At 41.1% G+C, this 20,482-nt stretch overlaps 1 protein-coding gene across 1 annotated transcript in view; it reads right to left on the minus strand.

Moving 5' to 3' along the window:
* LOC125898481 (protein sprouty homolog 3) overlaps nucleotides 1-19,861 on the minus strand; it is a 30,138-nt gene extending 10,277 nt beyond the window's left edge. Inside the window, exon 1 of the mRNA XM_049592290.1 lies at nucleotides 18,973-19,861. The gene's annotated coding sequence lies outside the window, so the exon portion shown is untranslated. The remainder of the gene's footprint in view (nucleotides 1-18,972) is intronic.
* Nucleotides 19,862-20,482: the final 621 nt, after the last annotated feature.

The following is a 20,482-nucleotide window of genomic DNA, read 5'->3' on the forward strand; positions in this document are numbered from 1 at the left end:
AGGAAGAGGGAGTGAGAGAGCGCCTAGACGAGTTAATTTAATTACTTTAAATCAACTGTTTTGGGGTGTGCTGAGTAGCTGTGGTACAACCTGTATAACACATGTAAAGGTGTCTATATGCCTAAATAATAGGAGGAGGAATATACACACAGTTTGCTCTCTGCATCATAGTATCACAGTGCAATGTGTACTTATTGTAATGGTGCAGCTAAATGCTTAAAAGGTAAAGATAAATTTGCTTACAAGTGCACTAAATGCATTAGCAACAAAAAGACTAAATTGAATAAAAGGTCCAAGTCTAGTAGAATATGGAGCTGATTTGATTCCCTGCTCAGACATCGGATGATCTCTGAATGAAAATACAGAACTGTAGTTTTTTTGTATTTGTGTGAATGATTAAAACAGTCGAACCCCGCCACCAACATGCACAAATACTGTACACTCACACACACACACACACACACACGCACACACATACATGCTCAGCTGTACATACACAAAGAAACTGCAGTCTTGCCAAGTGGCCAAGGGGGAGAGATAGCTGGCTTGCTCCTCACATGGTGCCGGCCCTCTCAAAGAGTAATGAGGCCAAATGGAAATGCATTTAAAGCAGCGCAGATCATGAGATTAGATGGAGGAGGGAGGTAAGAGGGAGCGGCAGCAAATAACCATCTTAGGCCACGTCCATGTGAATACAGATACATTCATAATACACTGTTAATGCATCGAAGATTTTCTGTCCAGATTAACGTTTCTCAGATTGTTTTTCTTGCAGTTCACATCTATACTGACCTGCAGGAACAATGAACAATCATATCTTTTTGTAACTTTCCAAAATCAACAATCAACCTACACACGGTGACAGGTCAGATATGTGGATGTGTGAAAGTAGGAGTCATTCAAACTTCTCTCTCATTTTATTCTTCACACAGCAATCTCTATTATTTTTGTGTGTTTAGCACAAGATTATAAATACCTTTGAATGAAGACTTTTAAACTGTACCCCACTGTAGGGAGACTTTGAGTGTGGCTGTTCTTCAGTGTTCATTATTTAGGAGGGTTTTACCAGGGGCTGAATTATCAGCAGGGGTCTCTTCCTCTCCAAAACAAACAGATCAGGTATTTAAAAGTGGTAAAAACACTGAATAAAGCTGTTTAATGTTACAAAATCAGTTTTTTTCCTACTCTTGGCATGTTGCCGCTCATCCCGCATCTGCAAATGTGTGCTCACCTATTTTCTGTGACAACCTATTGTGTGTTTTCCATATTTCTGATCCAGACATTTAGAAGGTTTTGACCATGAGCCGAATTATCCACAGAGGTCTCTTCCTCTTGAACACAAAGCAACGTGGCGATTTAAACTGGTAAAAACACTGAATAAAGCAGTTCTACATGTAATAATCAGTGTGTTTCAGATGCTGCTTGTCGGGGACGGGCTGCAAACTACAGTGGTTAATGTGACAATGCTAAAACACGAGTGGCCCTAGCTAGAATCAGTGTTTGGTGTGTCTGTTCAGGGCTGTTGTAGAGACATGGGGTGCAACATAGCAATCCCGCAGTGGTGGGTGCGACTACAACCATATCAAGTTAATGTTCTTTTTTTTGGCTTGCTGTTAACATGGTGTTATTGTCCTGCAAAAGTATACACAAATGTGTCAACAAATCTACGCAGAGATGGCTGTTATGGGTAACAGAAGGCCACGGATGCTTCCCGGATTTTGACATTTTGGGAAGCCCTGCGTGTCAGTCAGGCTGATCGGTTAATCAGCTTTCTGGTAATATATGTTTGAGACTGACAAGAGAACCACATTTTAAAAAAGAAACAGCTTTGCAAATTTCTTCAAACAGCACAGAAAAGCTTGTTCCAGCCCTTAGTCATGTCTCAGACACTTTATGCTGTTGCTGTTAATTGCTACTGTTCACCTTTTCAGTCAAAATTAACCAGTTAAAATAATTAACCTAAAATCCAAAGACAGCTTCACAGTCCTAGCCAGCCAAGTCTGTGTATGTCCTCATAATGTCAAGACCAGTGTGTACTCGCCCTGTGAATACTGGGACATCATGTCATCAACAGCAAAAACACTGATGATAGTATGGATTGTTCATATCAAGGATGCAAATCATGATAGTTTTCATTATACTATTACATACTGTCAATGTACTGATAATTGATAAGTGATTTATTATTCAAATAATTATTTGATCAATAAAGTATGAAAAATTATGGAAAGAAATGCAATTTCCCACAGTACAAATTCAATTGCTTGCTTTGTCCAACCAACCGTGCTGAAACCCAAATATATTCAGTTTGCAATGGCAAACAAAAAGAATAATCAACCTTTAAAATATTTGCAGATGAATAATCTTTTGATCAACGTAAAAAAATAAAAAATTAAAAGTTGACCAATAATCACATTGTATTATCGGTTTGTTGTACAGTTGAACAGTTAGGAACAAAGAAGCAAAAAAGACAAGTGGCCACTGGAAAATGCAATGCAAAAGCAATAAGAGAGGAGCTAACAGCAGGGATGGGAGACGTGGATGAAACCCAAGTGCGGCAATCCATCACTGGGAGGGAAGGAGAGGTGATTAGCAAGCCAGACTGTAAAAACAAAAATAAAACAACCCAAGAAAAAACACGTCTTCCTGTCCTCCAGGCTCTCCTAGGAGAGTCTTTTAAAAAAGCCTGAGCGTAAGGGTGCTCTACCCTCCAGCATCTCTCTGTGTCTCTCCTCCTTCCAGAGGTCCAGCCATAAAGGAGCTGATAAGAAGGCCCAGGTTGGTTAGATGAGGATGCATTTTCAAATTAGTCTGAGGAGAGAGGAAAAGTCCTGGTGACTAATCTCATCAGGCAGAGCGGTGGCCGTGGCTTGCTCATACTCTGCCCGCCTATCAGCCCATCTAATTGTTAAAAAGAAGAGGCCTGCCATCCATTTCCATGACCTCATATTTACTGACTGGTTGAGCCAACCCCCCCGAATGCGGCAGAAATACTGCAAGTCACGTCAAAAAGTTAGAGAGGATTCTTGGATGGAAAAATGTGGTTGAGCTCAACTTCAAGTTCAACTTCAAGTCTAAACTCAAGTGGAACAAACTGGTGCTAAAACGATAAATTGATAAGCTAATCATCAAAAAATAAAACAATTTTGACACTTAGGTAGGGCTGCCCCTGGAAAGCTGGAGATTCAAATCATCAGTCAGAGACCCCTCATTGGACTGATAATGCTTCAAGTTGAGTAGTCGTTTTTTGTTTGTTTGTTTCGTAGTCGGTGTGCTGAGCAGTGCACCTCAGGGCACATTTTGGTCCCCAGATTTTGCTGTGGATTGAGCACTCTTGAATTTAATGCTTCTCTTTGGAACAAACGGCTGCAGACACGATGCAGCAGTACAGAGGAGGAAAGACTCTGCACTGTAAGGCTCCAAGATAACATTATCTTCTCTCACATGCCTTGAAGTGGTGAATTTACAGCTCACAACAACTTAATACAACACAGACTCTGGCTTTTGTTAGATATCTAGCATTGGCAAAACATGTTGCACATTTCCGATCCTTCGTTAGCACTGTTAGCTTGTTTACTATATTACATGAATGTCACTCGCACACTAAATGTCCCGCTGAGCCCTGTGTAAACCTTAAAACTTTACATGGAAAAAAAACAAATCGTCGAATATTCATATTCAACAGCCAAATCTGATTCTTCCAAGTCTGGTACAGCCTTAAAACTTTGGGCTGTGGTCTGTTTTTTCTGTTCTGACAAAACAAGACATTAAACGACATCAACCTGTGCTGTGGGAACTTGTAATCTGCATTTTTTAATCTTTTCTTCGACCCTTTATACATCTAATGATGAATAGATTAATCCAAGACAAGAAGTGTGATAGTAATCCATATTGAAAACATAATTTTGCAGCTGTAAAATAAACAGCAAGAGCATGAAGTCGTCACTGAGAAAGAAAAACAAGTGTTATTACTGTGATAGCTATGAATCATGGGAGTCTGTAGTTGTAACCTCAGTGATCAGCACCATATTTTTTGCCCACAATGACAAACAAGGGGATACAAAACTTCAAAAGGTGCTCATCATTTTACATTTATTTTTATTTTGAACTATATTTCAAGCAAGAATAAGGGAGGAAAGCAACATCTGCCTCATTGGTCCCAATATCGGCCTCGGTACATAACCTGAATCGGCTCCACTCATTGGCTACGCCGAGGGCTACAGTTGTTTTGGGTAGTGATGCTCAGTCTGGCTCTGCTGGGGAGTGTCTGTTATCAATCCTCTGGCAATAACAGCTGGGATGAGAGCTGTGTGTGTGTGTGTGTGTTAGAGGATGGTGGAGGGCTGAGCAGGCAGGCAGCACCCTCCCCTCTCACGTTACAAGTGGAGCTGAGGGAAGTGTGTGTTTTTTGTCACGTGTGTGTTAAAGGTTCCCCTTGGAGTGTTAGACCTCTAGTAGCGCTGTGGAGCTAAAATTTGTGAGTGGGTCCCAATTTTTGGTTGTCCAATGTGTCCACACAAGCATGCAGGCATTGTGATACACAGTCCTACCAGTGGTGTAGCAGTAACACATCAAGATGCAGTGTGCGCAAAGAGAGTCAGGGAAGAAGAAGAAGGCTGCAATATAAAGGGAATTTAGAAGTTTTCCAAAATGTCTGTGCATGTTCAGAACTTGGTGTTGCTCTCAAAAATTTTGTAATGGGGAAAAAAATGACTTAGGACAACACGTAGATATACATTGCTGATTTTTTATGATGTAGTAGCCCATATTCATTCAAGACTTTTTATTTCTAACCATCCACTTAAGTTCCCAGGGTATCCTTGAGTGTCCTACCAATGGATTTTTTCCTATAATAATAATAATAATAATAATAATAATAATAATAATAATAATAATAACAACGGCTAGAAGCTATGCGAAGTGCCAAAAACTGCAGTTCCTCTCGTGGCCACTTGAGTCTAGGGCTGCACAATTAAACAAATTTTTATCACATTCACAATTTTGGCTTCCTACAGTTAAATGAACATGATGAAGTATGATATTGAAGTTTAAAATGCATGCTGCACTCAAAGAAAACTCCACTGCACATCAAATCAAATCAAGCGCTTCCTAAACTAACAGCAGCCTTTGGTTTTTAAGAGCTGTCATGCCACTATGAACCTGTGAAAAACTTTCCTGAATGCTGCAGTTGCAGACGGGCAAAACGAAAAGCATCCGTCATCGACTGTCAACATCCATTGCTTGGACATAGGAGAGAGCAAATCCTATGCAAAGAGTGCATGAGATGTGTCTGCGCCGCAAAACAACACAACTACCTTGTTAACTACCTGAAAAAACACCACAAACCGTTTCCGTTAATACCCATTCTTGTCCAGCCTCAACTAGGACATTCATAATAGCAACGCTGCAGCGCATCATGGCACCATAACCGCTGTTGTAAAAAAATAAATGTGGCACTGAATTCAAGTGAAGAAACACCAAACATTGCATTATGTAAAATGAAAAATGAATGTCAGTGAAGCAAACCAAACTGAGAGAGAAACAGTCACAGAGAGAGAGAGAGCTGGTGTTTCAGGAGGCCGTCAGTGGTAACCTGAGGATGGACCTTTGTGCTGGGGGAGTATCAGTAATGACTGAGCCTCTGCCCTGGGACACACACACAGATACACACTCCATCACTTTCACAAAAACACACACTGTATACTCTCTCTCTGTTGCCCAATCACCACTGACACTGCCAGGTTTGAACTGAGGCTTCTGTCTGCAGTGTTGTTCACATTAAAACATATATTTACAGGTTAGAAATTGCATCACTGAATCCTTAAAAAGAGGCCTGAATACGTGGAAAAGAATCTTTAATTTACAGAAGTCTCCAATTGCTGGCTGACATGTCATGTCATGTCATGTCATGTCATGTCATGTCATCGCAGCTTGTTCCATGTAGGATGTATAAAATGACTATTTAGCAAACATTGAGTACAAATTGTCACATCATTTTTTTGAGCCGTCGGCATGAGAAACTTTCCTGCATTTTGGTTTTCTTGCTCTCCTGTGGCTCTCCCTCTCTCCAGGACACACACACACACACAAAGAAGGACTCACAAACGTCACACACTCCTCCTCCCATTCAGTTCACTTTCTCCCAAGCAATGGTTAGCAGGCAAAATGTGTGTCTTACCTGCAGAGCTCTGGACCACTGCTATTTTGTCACATTTTGCAACCATGGAGCACCAGTGCAGCTTCCAAATATTATTAATATATAAGCTGGAGAGCTGTTAGTGTGTTTCCAGCTTATAGTGAATAAATCATCATGTTAAGGGAGCAGCGGCAACAGTGTAACTTCATGCTAACTGCTAATGTTTATTGTTGACTGGAAGCTCCAAGTTCATGGCAAAAACGTCAACGCTTCAGGTCAGAGACGAGCTCGGTGCTTCCATATAAAAGTTATGTTATAACAGTGCTTTAACTTTATTATGACTATTTTATTTAACTTCATTGTGACAGTAGCTATTCTGCTTAACTTAAATATAACTGCAGTTCATTTAGCCATTTTCAAAGCCATTTTGCTCAGCCCTATAAGTACCAGTTATAACTGGTACTTCAATTGACTTTATCCATTTATCCACATCATGCTGTGTATATGGGTCCAGGTCATGTTGATTTAATTGAATATATCATCAGGAGTTGTGGTTACATACAGTCTCGCATGACCAGCCTCCCTTACTTCGGAATGGGAGTCTGGGGATATTCGTTTTTCGTTTTGTAATAGAAATGGGCGGGGATACCGAGACCACATGATGGCGTTGCCATAGGTGTAGCACGTGTGTTACCTGTAACAGAGACGTTGCAGCTCTGCAATATAGCTGAATCAAATGAAATCATATCCATTTTAATCTCTTCTTGCGATGCACTGAACACTTCCTTTTCTGTTGTACTACGGACAACAATTCGGGGAATGGGGTGTCGGTGGCTTAGTGGTAGAGCAGGCGCCCCATGTACAAGGCTGTTGCCGCAGCGGCTCAGGTTCGAATCCAGCCTGTGGCCCTTTGCTGCATGTCATCCCCCCTTCTCTCTCTCACCCTTTCATGCTTACCTGTCCTGTCCATTAAAGGCAAGAAATGCCCAAAAAATATCTTTAAAAAAAAACAAAACAGTTCAGGGAACAGCAGTTCCAGTTTAGGCGGGTGTGAGGCAAAGCTAATCAGCCATTGGTCGAGGAAGTACGGAAGTACACAGATTTAGATCTAATCGAATCACTGCCGCTGGGAGCCAGCGCTAGTTCTATTACAACTTTCCTATGGGAATGTCCACAGACGACAGAGTCAGCCAGCGTACTGACGTCATCGGTATCTGTGTAAGAGACTTGGTTACATACTGCTCAGTAGTACTGAAATATGTGATGATAAATTAGCGGCTGGTATGGCTATGGTGATGGTATTAAATATCATTCTGTGTGGTATTAACTATTCAACCTGGTGAACCCTACAGAAACCCTCTTTTCTTTCTCTCTTTGCTATCATTGCTTATGCCAAGTAGTTCTCCTACCTGTTTCACATGAAGCAGAAACACGGTGAGAGCTATTAATTTAATTAATTATTTTCGGACTTGTGACAGTGCTGTTCATTAGCTGACTAAACAGCTGCTCATTTTTCATTTTTCAAGTACAGAAATCTCTTAAGGTTTAAAACCCAATGATTCAAAAGTAAACAGGAACCTATAAACGGTGTCGATCCCTCGTCTCCCCAACTTCCGCTGAGTCTGGACGACCTACTGATGTTCGATTTTAGTTTAATGGACAGAGCATCTCTCACCAGTGACATCATGGTTTCAGGCTATTTTAAAACTGACTCCAGTGACCCTTCGCCTTGGAATGAGGAGGGGTTGCCCTCTCCTCTCCTCTCCTTTCCTGTTGTCGTCTCCTCTCTCCTCCCTTCCTCTCATTTCTCTCCCTTTCCTCTCCTCCCCTCACATCACCTTCACCACCTCCCTCCACTCTCCCATTTCATCCTTTCTCTGCTGTCCTTCACTTACTTTACTTTTTCGTGCTCTTCTCTGCTTTTTGGCCTTTTTTTTGTTCCCCTCTCTTTCCAAAGTATTAAACATATTCTTTGAGGAGAGCATTGGTCTTTCATAAGATCTGCAGTGTCCATCACAGTAACTGAATAAGCCAACAAGTACTTTAAAGCAACACATTTTGGAAAATCAACCATTTTTTCAACTGAGAAGATCAATATTAATTGAATCTCTGTGCATTCAGGGAGCTGAACAATTCTGACAGTAAGAAAAGCCAGCTGCCCAGCAACTCCAGACAGGGCCGTAGGTCATGAATCTAACTTCCCCCAATGCAACCCCACTCCCAGTAATGCCTCATTTCCACTAGACTAGTTTAAATAAACTCAACACAACTCACTTGTGGTACCAGGTGTTTTCCTTTGTTTCATTTTCCATTGCAGATAGTACCCCCTTAATATAGGAAGGATTCTCAGCTGATTGCCATACTGATGCCGCATAAAACCGCCATGACTTCATCTTCCATCAGCAATGATGTCTGCACTTCATCAGTTGTACAGCGTAGTTTTGCAAAATCTGGGGCAAGTGAATAAATTGTGGTCGCTATTGATGGTAGCTTGGCTATTTAAATATGGTGGGTTTGTGAGGGATCTGCCGTGACGATTATAGTGATGATTGCCTCCGACCAGTCAGTGGTCTGTGGAGTTTTAATTCCAGCCCTTGGTATTGGCTCGGCTCACTTGGAACCTTGACTGAGGTGGTACCAAAAAACTATTCACAACTTTTACCGATGGAAAACCAAAAGGAGTGAGTTGAGTTGACTAGAGCTGTGCCATATATTTATATATTTTGTAATTTAACTATTCTGTAACACATTCTGAAAATCTCATCTCCTCACATGATGGTCTATACATAAGAACTGTACCCCAGCCGACCCAATTAGACTGAATACATTCTTGGAATCCATCGGCTGTATTCGGCATATGACTTCTGGCAGACACAATTAGGCCTCTGGGGACAGACCCCCGATTTTTTGGCATTCCGGTTTGATTTGGACGGAGGAGGTGAACTGCCGTTTCCGACTTCCGTTTATATATAAGTAAATATGCTGAATCATTGCGATGGATTCAGAGTTTGCAGTGACGTCAATTATGTTCCGCCTCGTTAGTTCACCGCACCGACCGTTTAACCTGGCAACACCTGCAGCCGGCTCAAACGTGATTGGTCAATATCACGCGGACTACAAACAAACGGAAACCAGGGCTCTTCCACTCTTCTTCCGGAGGCAAGATCTCCGGGGTTTGCCTACAGACTCTACATTCACTGAATGTAGAGTCTGTATATAGAGACTAGACTGAATATAACTCAGACCCCTTCCGACTTGGGACCCAGGGCAGGTGTTTGTCGTTAGGAAAAAAAAAAAAAAAAAAATCAGACAACTGCAGCTCGTCCAGAACGCTGCTGCCAGAGTCCTCACCAACACCAAGAGAATGGAGCACATTACACCAGTGCTTAAGTCACTGCACTGGCTTCCTGTGTGTCAAAGGATAGACTTTAAAATCTTGTTACTTGTCTGTAAAGCACTAAATGGTCTCGGGCCTAAATACAACTCTGATATACTTGTACGTTATGAAGCATCCAGACCCCTCAGATCATCTGGAACAGGTTTACTCAGTGTTCCCAGGATCTAAACCAAACAAGGTAAAGCAGCCTTTAGTTTCTATGCTCCCTGCCTGTGGAACAACCTTCCAGGATATCTGAGGTCGGCTGAAACTGTCAACTCATTTAAATCAGGGCTTAAAACATTACTATTTACTGCAGCTTACCAGTGAACTAGATATGTAACTTATTGTTAGGATAATCTGTAGCTATTGTTTTTATATTTGTCTGCTGTTGCTTTTGCTTTATGTTTGCTTTTTAAATGCATTTTCTGCACTGTTTTTATTTATTTTCTTGCTTTTAGCTCTTGTTTTTAATGATCTGTTGTTTTTAATGTATTTCTCTTGTAAAGCACATTGAATTGCCTTGTGTATGAATGGTGCTATATAAATAAAATTGCCTTGCCTTGCCTTGCCTAGGAACAGAGTGAGCACCCCTTACCTCAAAATCATCACTTTCCATAGATCCACCTTAGCTTTGTACTCCAACATATTAATTCCTAAACACCTATGGTTTAATTTCAAATCCAAAGTTGTGTATTTATGTGTAATAAATTGTGTCTAATAGACTGTAGTTGCAATTTGAGGTGTTGCCATTGTGTGAAGCCCACACAGAGAGCCTTAAAAATCGCGGAGAAGTATGGTAAAATAATACATTCATATACGCATATTTAAACCAGCAGATTCATAAGGTCAAAACATTTAAGTACAGTGCTGCCAGATTTTCTGAGTGTGTGACTGTGTGTGTGTGTGTGTGTGTGTGTGTGTCTGTGTGTGTGAGGCCCGTCAGGCACTAAGACCCAGGGGCCTTCCTCCTGATGCCCTCCGGGAGCACAGCAGGATTGAATGACAATAAACTGGATGAGATACCGGATGTGCCGAATCTGACCCCAACGGAAAGACTGAAATAGACACTGCAGACCAGCAAGTCCAGGCAGGGTGGGGGGGGGGGACAAGAGAGGAGGGAGAAAAAGAGGAAGGAAAGGGGCAGTGAATCACTGAGGGATGGTGGTACTAATAATGACTTACAATGAAAGTGGAGCTAGATGTAAAAGAGAGAGACAGAGATGTATAAGATAAATGGAAAAAGTCAAAATGAAAGGGAAAGCGTGAGAAAGCTGGGGAGGAAGTAGGAGTCGTTTTTGGAGATTATTTGACAGCGTGTTTGCACAAATTGAATAACTGCAGGTTGTCACCTAACAATAATAGACTTGCCCACATTTAATCCTGGTTTTGGTACAATCATTGGTGGGTAAAGTTTTTTTGCACTCGCTCTCTGTGCCACGATTCAGTGAATTGTGATGGAAAGGCTTCAGCTGTCTAGTTACACAAAGTGCCATCAAGGTCTTTCCTCGCACCTAAGAAAGGACATCATGCTGACCAGATGTTTTTTCTTTGAAGAGTAGCTTCATAACCCCTGAGTCTTGTTTTTGCAGACCACCAGTGTTATATCTTCCAACCTTGCAGTAGTGACGTACAGGTGTACTCCGAGACCCAGTGACATCACTGTTGGGGGAGGTTACAGGTACAACAGTGCAGATTTCTGGCCACACCCATTAGTAGTGCTGGAAGCAGTCAGTGAAACAGGCTTCAAACTTTCAACCAGAAAGGGAAGAGAGGCACTGCTTTCACAGAGTTGTCTCGCTTCTGAGCTGGGAATGTAGGTAGTTTTAGTGCCAAAATAATGTATTTACAAACCGGACAGCTGGCAGGACGGGATCACTGGAACAGCTGTGATGTTCTGGCGACGTGTCATGCATGCACCCTACTTCAGGAGATTTAAAACGTAGCTGGTAGCCGCCAGCAGCTAACTCAAAGAAAACGAATAGCAGCCAATATATTCACAAATTGGGGAAACGATAAGGTCTAGTAGCTCCCTGACCTCTGAACAAAGGACAAGATTAGCCGCCGTATAACAGAGGAGGTAAATGATTGTCATTGTCATGTTTTGCCACTGTTATTGTTTAGAAAGTGCTGCCAACACATATGTTATATGCCAATCTAGAGACCAATTCTGTTGTGTGGTTATGCCTCTTTTGATTCCGCAATGCCAGCATGCTAACATGCTGTCTGTTATCACACACAGTAGCTGAATGATGCCACCATTGTTTGGTTCTTTGTAAAAGTGTAAAGGCGGCATGAAGGAGGGACTTTCTATAGCACAATCTCTGTGTAAAAAGGACTTAAGTCAGGTTGGTTCCTGGACAAACTTTTGGTTACTGTCACTCAGTTGTACAGTTCTTTTCAGGCATTGTTGAGTCCTGGATGTTCAGGCTTAATGGAACAGTGGATAAGGTTTCAGTTTGATCTGGAGTTGAAATTTACTTTTAATGGGACAGCCAGTAGCTCACCTGGTAGCAGACAAAAACATCTTAATGAATGAATCTTACTTAGATGAAGTTATTTCTCCATGTGCAGTGTTAAGGGAATGATGTTATGGTAATGAAAACCCAACTGACCAGCCAAGTGGAGGCGCTAAACCTTTACAAAGCAGAGATTCCTGTAGTTCTAATAATACTGTGTTGCCACTGCCCTTTCATGTTATGTCTTTTTAAAAGTTAACACTAATCATCAAAAGCACCTGAAGAGCACAAGTGATCTAGTTTCTCCATCAGGGTCTTTTCATGGTAGAAAATATTTCTCTCTCTTTTCGGGCAAAGAGACAAAAAAAACTTCAATTGTCATTTTGGGAGCTTTTGTGAAACCAGGTTGCATTCTGCAAGGTCAGAGTTTGGCAGCAGTGGGAGTGTGATGCAAGTTCCCGAAACTTCAGATGAGCATGATTTGCTCTCTTAGTTATTCATCAGGTGGTGTTTGCCTTAGGTTTGTTTTGTTCATTTTTGCTTTCCAAGAATGAGAAACTGCCGGCAGCAACTGTCTCTGTAGTTTCATCATTTCTTGAATATTGAGGCTTCCTGTACAGTTTTCATTGACAGTGTATGAAGTGCACAGTTGTTCTTTTCTCCAAAAGAGAGCTAAGATGCTCAATTTCTTTTTCTGGTAGTGTTATTTTTGTGTAATCCAAATTAAAATGGCATCACACATACAAACATACAAAAAAAGTGCTCCAGATATCATTGTTGTGAAAGCAAACCTTCATATATCTTAACTTTAAAATATTATTAACACATTATTGTTGCTCTTTATTTTATTTTTATTTTTTATTTTTTTTTGCCTCTGGACACTATGGCTCCAACTTGCAGCCATTACTGTCGGCCATCTGGATTTGAAATTAAATCGTTCATTCTGGGTCAGTCTGAATGATGCCACCATTGTTTGGTTCTTTGTAAAAATGTAAAGGCGGCATGAAGGAGGGACTTTCTATAGCACAATCTCTGTGTAAAAAGGACTTAAGTCAGGTTGGTTCCTGGACGAACTTTTGGTTACTGTCACTCAGTTGTACAGTTCTTTTCAGTTACTTGAACCATAATCAGATTTTGCGACTTTAGCACAAATTGAGCTTGTCTTGTCAGGGTTCAAGGTTAATGTTTTGTTTTTTTTCTCACTTGTCCCGTCTTACCCAAAATCAACTTTTACGTGCCCCTAAAATAGTTTCATTATTTAGTGATTAACTACAGAGACTATGGTTAATTACCATGAAAAAACTACCTTGTTTTGTCCAACTTGCTCTCAAACCTGGGGCAAAGTATGCAATACATAGTTTAAGCTTTAGTTTTTGCCCACATATTCCAACACCACCCAACTGAACTCCTGTTTTGAGGATAATTTTGATTGCATTGCATTGAGAGCTCATAAACCTTCTCTTACTGCACATGTGTAAGTCTCAGCAGAGTTGAGAAGAAAGCGAGATGGCCCACTCCTTAGCTGCTTCCATCATCGGCTCTGGAAAAAATTCAGTCTTTTAATTCTTTTTTACCACCTGCTCAATCAGGCAAGTGAGCTGCTAGATTTACTAGCCTGACGTAACATTTTTGCCCAGGGCAAGCGGGCATTGTTGAGTCCTGGATGTTCAGGCTAATGGAACAGTGGATAAGGTTTCGGTTTGATCTGGAGTTAAAATTTACTTTTAATGGGACAGCCAGTAGCTCACCTGGTAGCAGACAAAAACATCTTAATGAATGAATCTTACTTAGATGAAGTTATTTCTCCATGTGCAGTGTTAAGGGAATGATGTTATGGTAATGAAAACCCAACTGACCAGCCAAGTGGAGGTGCTAAACCTTTACAAAGCAGAGATTCCTGTAGTTCTGATAATACTGTGTTGCCACTGCCCTTTCATGTTATGTCTTTTTAAAAGTTAACATTAATCCTCAAAAGCACCTGAAGAGCACAAGTGATCTAGTTTCTCCATCAGGGTCTTTTCATGGTAGAAAATATTTCTCTCTCTTTTCGGGCAAAGAGACAAAAAACTTCAACTGTCATTTTGGGAGCTTTTGTGAAACCAGGTTGCATTCTGCAAGGTAAGACTTTGGCAGCAGTGGGAGTGTGATGCAAGTTCCTGAAACTTCAGATGAGCATGATTTGCTCTCTTAGTTATTCATCAGGTGGTGTTTGCCTTAGGTTTGTTTTGTTCATTTTTGCTTTCCAAGAATGAGAAACTGCCGGTAGCAACTGTCTCTGTAGTTTCATCATTTCTTAAATATTGAGGCTTCCTGTACAGTTTTCATTGACAGTGTATGAAGTGCACAGTTGTTCTTTTCTCCAAAAGAGAGCTAAGATGCTCAATTTCTTTTTCTGGTAGTGTTATTTTTGTGTAATCCAAATTAAAATGGCATCACACATACAAACATACAAAAAAAGTGCTCCAGATATCGTCGTGAAAGCAAACCTTCATATACCTTAACTTTAAAATATCATTAACACATTATTGTTGCTTTTTTTTTGCCTCTAGACACTATGGCTCCAACTTGCAGCCATTACTGTTGGCCATCTGGATTTGAAATTAAATCGTTCATTCTGGGTCAGTCTGAATAACCACCAGGGGCCTTAACTGGAAATGAAACAGTGGAGATTCACAGCTGCCTCTTGCTTTTTTGTTAAGTTCAGTTATAGCCTCAACTTTATTTATGGGGAATTGTCCTCCATCACAGCTACATGATATCAGACCCAACCTGTCAGCTACACACTCCGTTTTCATCTTCAGTCTGACATTGAGTCCACTCTAACTCATTTTATGTGGGGGAGGGGGATCTGACTTTCCCCAACCAATCACTAAAGCCCAACATATCCACCTGAATCTAGTGTCATTTTAAGTCCACACTGAAGTGTACTCATACCAACATACTTGCTTTGCTTGGATTTTAGGAGTGGAGTGGAGAGAGTAAACAAACTATGATGTCAGGCGATATGCAGAAGCAACCTCAAATATTGCTGCTTGATCAGTGATTTCCATGTCAGACACCGATGAGAAAAGCCATTCTTTCCCAGCAGAATGACACAGCGCCGGAAGGCATCATTTAAAAATGCTGCCGGAAAATAACGTGACTTAAGGACCTGGAAAGTCCCTATGTGGTGGGCGGGAGGGGTGCTGGATGGGTCCAACAAAGACCGGACTTTCACCCAGGAGCCCAGTGAATGCTGAGGCAGACCATGATGTTTTTTTCTAAACCTAACCATGTTACATAAGGAATTATGATAAGGGTGTGATGTGTTTTACCAACACAAGTTTCTTTTGAAATGATTGTATGCATCTAACGAGCAGAAACCGTACAGATATTGTACATTTTCTGTGACAGACCAAGTGTATTTTCAGCTGACACGGCGTCCTGGAACGTCAACAACAGAAGCACCCAGGTAACCTAGCACGTCATATGTAGACGTCAAAAGTCCACAGAAGAAGCAGGAATATGTGACAAGATAAGAATGAGAATATGTTGTGTACGACATGCCATTTTAGGATAACCTTGATAGCAGGGTCTAGCTTGTCTATAGCACTCTCCATTGTTATTATTATTACTCCACCATTTGACAACGTATCCTACAGCTTGACAGCGTGCCCTACAGCTTGACAATGTGTCCTACCAGCGGCACCAATTGGCTAACTGTTCCCAGGCTGTTTAATGCCACGATGCCACATGAATCCATCAACTCATTGGAGTAGTCAGATTTTGGAGGTCTGGACCCAGGCAACCATCACAGTATCATGGCATCAAAAGAGCGACATAAACTTACAATTTTGAAGGAAAATCCCACTTCTTGGTAGCATCTCAGCCTTTTTACTTGATAAATGACTTAAAAGTTTTTAAATTAGCAAAAAAGATGCCAAGGATTTTTTTTCAGTAATCAATCAGTCTACTGGGCAACTTCAACCTCAGCTTCAACTTCAACTTTCCAACCTCACGTAGGGAAACAATGACTAAATTAAATTTGTACTCCATGGCTATGTCCAGATTGCTCATATGTGACACAGATCTGTTTTTTTTCCTTTCAATTCTGATTTGGGCCACGTTTATATGTGGTCCTTAGTCAGATACAGATCTGATTTTTGCAGTGCAACCTCAGTCTGAACACTTGTATCAGAATTCTTATGACTTTTAAGTCAATCTAGATCAAAATTTGTCAGGATTATGTGATGCAGGAGTCACTTGGTCAACAGAAACATAGAGGACACCCTGAAATACTGGATGAAATCTGTTTCACTGAAGCCATTCATGTCACAGTCCCACTATGCCTGGCTCTAAATCACCATACACACACTTTTGTACAGAGGTAGCACCATTGTTTCACAACAGGCCATAATTAAAAACGTGGCTTTCTCTCTTGTCATATTCTTCATCATGTGCTCACAAGTTTGTTGACTTCCGCTGCACATCTTATAAATGAAACAGTAAATGCTGATGTGAGTGGTCTCCATGTTTGCCTCCATACAGTGGTGTGTGACATCAAACAAAAATAAAATCTGAGCGATAAAAAGTATAGCACTGGGGCTTGCATTGTGAACAAAGTCACAAGCGAATATGTCAGGATTTCTCGATTTAATACAATTTTTTTTTTCTTGTGACATCTTGTGGCCTTTGGAGGGATTACACCTTGAGACAAAAACATGACTAAAAAATAATGGACATAGCCACCGTGACATTGCTCACTGCATTGTGGAATCCTGTTTTGAAGCCTCGAGTTTGGCATTTCAGGAGCCTACTATAGACAGTCTGTGACTCAGAGTGGCCCACCCTTAATTACGCGTAACTTTAAGCCTTAATAACATTTTAACGGGTCAGATATATAAAAATTCACTCCTCGTACAGTTGTCATGAAGGGGGATATAAGCTATAGAAACCAAAACCGTTTCTTGTACCAGGCTGTAAACATGTTTTCTGCCGTAAAGTTCCCATTTAAACATGAGGGTCATTGGGGATTGACTTGCTTCTGGAGCCAGCCTCAAGCAGCCATTCAACAAACTGCAGTTTTGAGCACTTTGCTGTTGGCTTTATTCTTCAGCCCCAGTGGATGCCAGAAGTTGCAAACTCAACTTTGAAGGTTGCTTCCTGTTGCAAAGCACTGATTGCAGCATGTTGACGACTTCTTTATGAGAAAGTCTTCTTTTTTATTGACTCCAAACCTTTGGAAGTTTAAAGTCTTCACTTTGTCTTCTCAGTGAATTCTTACAAGAGCAAATACATGTGTTTATGAACTGTCAGTTCTGATGCAGGAACAAAGGAGCAAAACTGAATTATACTTTACTGTATTTCTAAAAATGTCAAGCAATATTTCTGTCAAGACAATCGCTCTTTTTTTTTTCTTTTTAAGCAAGTGTTTTTACTGTGAATATTTTCTCTCTCTTTCCACAAGTTTGTGGTTCTGTAGTGCATTAGTCAGTGCATTAGCTCCTCTGCTGTGGCATAAAAAAATCCCTCCATCTCCTCCCCCCACCCCATCAATCTCACCATCCGTCCATTTCATCATTCGTTCATCTATCCGCCATATTCCTCTGCTCCACACATACTGTCCCCTCCCATCCATCCATCCATCCATCCATCCATGGTCAATCCCTCTGCCTAACAATACCACTCTTCTCATCCCATTCACTTTCTTTCTCTCTCTCCCTCCCCCATCTGTCTGTCCCATCATCTGCTCCTCCACCCGCCCCTCCAGTCCCACCCCAGCGGAGATTGGTATTGACATTCTGCATCCGACCTTGAGGACAATCAATCCCAACCCCACATGTCCCCATCACACTTACACATACATACACACACATACACACACACACACACACACACACACACACACACACACACACACACAGCAACTACTAATACACTGCATTTAATATGATTATTATACTTTGGTAGAAATGTGCTCTCTCAGTGACCCGAAAGTTTTCTTGAAGTTGACTAACTTTCTCAAAAAGTCAGTAAATGCACAAACTAAACGAGACTGTGCAGACTGATAACCTGTCAACGTGACTAATTCACCTTCAGTAACAATAAAACGATAGCTCGGACCAATCTGTCCACCAGGGGCAAAGCAGGTTCCAGTGTACATGACTACAAACCCATCGTTCCTTCCACTCACATCCCCACCCAACAGTCAAGACACGAGATGGGAAACCAGGCAGGGAAAGAAATACACCCATGCATTTGTACCAGTCATCTGCAGCATGATTTAATCATTCACACAGGGAAGAGACGCGGGGAATTTTGCCATCAGATAGGCTGCAAAGGATTAGGGAGGTGAAACCATCAAGAAATGACCTGAGACTATCAACTCAGTCTGCTGATAGGGAAATAAACCACTTTTCTGTCTGAGTCTTGTGTCAGACCTTGTGAGTTTGGACTTGTATGTCCATCTCGGCTTGATCTGATTGGATGTTTTGCTAATTTACTTAAAGTAAAGACAATAAAACACAACTTTATAATCTTTAAGGTTGTGGATCAACTCATAGGACCTAGAAAACTAATTCAAATTTTTAGGAATGTTGCATAACAATAAGGCATTTGGTGCCAAAAAAAAATAGTGTCCACATCCTATCCATCTGCATCTGGTTCGCAAGTTTTCAGAGCCCCAGAGTGCCTGTAGTTTCTTTTAACATGCCTTTTACAACCTAGAGCCACACTTTATGTACTACTTTATCACTTTTTTAATTCCTTTAAAGTCTTTATAGTTGTAGGTATGTCTGCAGGGAAACACTCTACAATTGCTGCCTAAATATAAAGTTAAAAAAGCTGAAATAAAATCCCATTCCAAGATACAAAAGGTGTTTGCAAAGCTACTCAAACCTTTTGAATACTACCTTGTTTTAGTTTTTAAAAAAAACACTGTAGAATTTTTTCATCTCAAGGTCATGCAAATCATCAATAGTTCATCAGCAGATCAGATGGCGGCAGGATGAATTTATGATTACCTCTGATTGGTGGGTGATCCATCCTGCAGCGGCGTGCTGGGGCGTCCTGGGTGTCCGTGTGTGCTTCTGACAAATTAACTCTACAGTATTTTTATAATATCCCTTTTTATGATTTGTAGTTTGTCTCTGGAACTCAGTGATAAATTTAACTTGATCTTAATCTACTTTTGTGATTTCCTTTTTTGTGATTACTTAATTTTTAATTTCCAACTTTACAATAATGCAGTTGGTTATTTTGCTAAAATACTTCTATGATCTCCAACTTGGAATTTTGTAAGATTACTGTAGCTCTGTTGTCTTAAGGGTGTGTGTTTGTAGGGAGGATGCTCTCTCTCAGTGTGACGCGCCCTCCTCCTCCTCCTCCTCCTCTTCCTCCTCTTCCCGGAGCTCTTCCAGGAGCACTCTGATCCCGGTACGTCCTCCTGAAGTCGCCTCCTCCTACACCTCGGAGAAAAAAAAGCGAAGAGTCCCTTTTACGCACGCAGCATTGAAGGGCTCTGCTCTCTCTGTCCAAGTTGTAAGGGCGTTAAAGTTGCAAGAGATGCTTGTGATGCAGGGATCCTGTCAAAAACAGACACGCTTTTGCCGTTTTGATTCTGAAAATCTGCAGTTTTCAGAAGGAGGAAAGTGTCCTTAGTTGCAGCAGGAGAAGAGGAAGTGGAAGTATCTCCATGCAGAGTAGAAGGAGCGGTGTGATGCAGCAATACACTATTTCTGGGTGTCAAAAGAAATGATGATGAAAAGGAAAACTGCTTCTGGAGGTTGGAGTGAGAGGCTTCTGAAGTCAGAGATCGAACACAGAACTTTAAAATAAAAAATCTTCCTTTTTTTTCCCGTTCAAAAACTGTTTCTTTTCCCGTCCTGCTGTAGTTTCCTCTCCTCTCCCCGAGAGATGAATGACTGAGAGCTGGATGCACTTTCTCTCTCACCCCCTCTCGCTTTCTCACACACACACACACACACACACACACACACACACACACACACACACACACCAGTCACCCCTCCTCCTCTCTTTCTCTCTACCCCCACCCTCTCCCATCACTGAATTCAGTTCAGTTGTGCTTTATGAACATGACGGAGCAGAAGCCTGTGTGTTACTGGAACAAATGTTGACATTAACAGATGACTGAGACAATGACTGTCAATTTCTATAATTTAATTATTTTCAACTCAAACCAGTTTGTTTTATTTGAAATTTGAGTTTCCAGCAACAAAACTGGTGCAAATCAATGGAATCCAGTTAAAAGTAATCTGTCTTTGTACAGAATAGTACGATAGAATTATGTATTAGAAAATTTTTGTTTTTGACACTGTATCAGAGAGGTGTTGATTTTAGTTTGTGGTGGTGCTTCAGATTGCACTGCAAGAAATAGATCACTTAACTTGTTCAAATTAAATTCAGTTTGATTTCAGTTCAGAGCTGTTCCAATACCGATACCAATTCTGGAAATGCCTCTGATGCTGCCTGAAATACTGGATCACTACTACACATTCTATACACCAATCA

Source organism: Epinephelus fuscoguttatus, linkage group LG12 (genome assembly GCF_011397635.1).
Source record: "Epinephelus fuscoguttatus linkage group LG12, E.fuscoguttatus.final_Chr_v1".
Taxonomy (NCBI): domain Eukaryota; kingdom Metazoa; phylum Chordata; class Actinopteri; order Perciformes; family Serranidae; genus Epinephelus; species Epinephelus fuscoguttatus.